Below are 663 nucleotides of genomic sequence, written 5' to 3'. Positions count from 1 at the left end.
CTGAATGAGGACTTCAATGCATAAAAAGAGACAAGGTTGAGTTTAACACAAATTTGTCCAATTGTTCCAAGAAGTGAAATCCTCCTTTGCTCTATTCCATGTCAGTTGATTGGGTGTGCCTTATGATGTAAATTTAGCAATATTATTATCCTCTCAATTTAGTGGCATCAAGATTGGAGGAAGACTCATCAACAACTTGCATTATGCAGATGGCACAACCTTGCTTACTGAAACTGAGGAGGACCTGAAGCACTTGCTGCAGAAGGTGAAGGACTGCAGCCTTAAATATGGATTGAAGCTTAACATTAAGAAACAAAGAGTCTCACTGTTGGGTCAATTGGCAGCATTATAATAGAGGATGAAGAGAATTCTATTGTTAACAGCTTTTGTTTGCTTGGCTCTAAAATCAATACTGTTGATCCTAGCAGCCAAAAAAACAAAAGAGAAATTGCATTGTGAAAGCGGTCTATCAGGGACCTCTCCAGAGTATTGAAGAGCAACAAAGTCAGTCTGGAGATTAAGGTGCACCTGATCTTTGCAATTACTTGCTATGTGTCAGAAAGCTGGACCGTGACCAAAGATGATGCTAGTAGAATTGATGCCTTTGAGTTGTGGTGCTGGAGAATATACCATGGGTTGCTAGGTGAACAAACATATTGGTCT

Source organism: Elephantulus edwardii, unplaced genomic scaffold (genome assembly GCF_000299155.1).
Source record: "Elephantulus edwardii isolate Elephantulus edwardi_28Jun2011 unplaced genomic scaffold, EleEdw1.0 scaffold00203, whole genome shotgun sequence".
Lineage (NCBI taxonomy): Eukaryota > Metazoa > Chordata > Mammalia > Macroscelidea > Macroscelididae > Elephantulus > Elephantulus edwardii.
Note: the sequence above shows the minus strand (reverse complement) of the source record.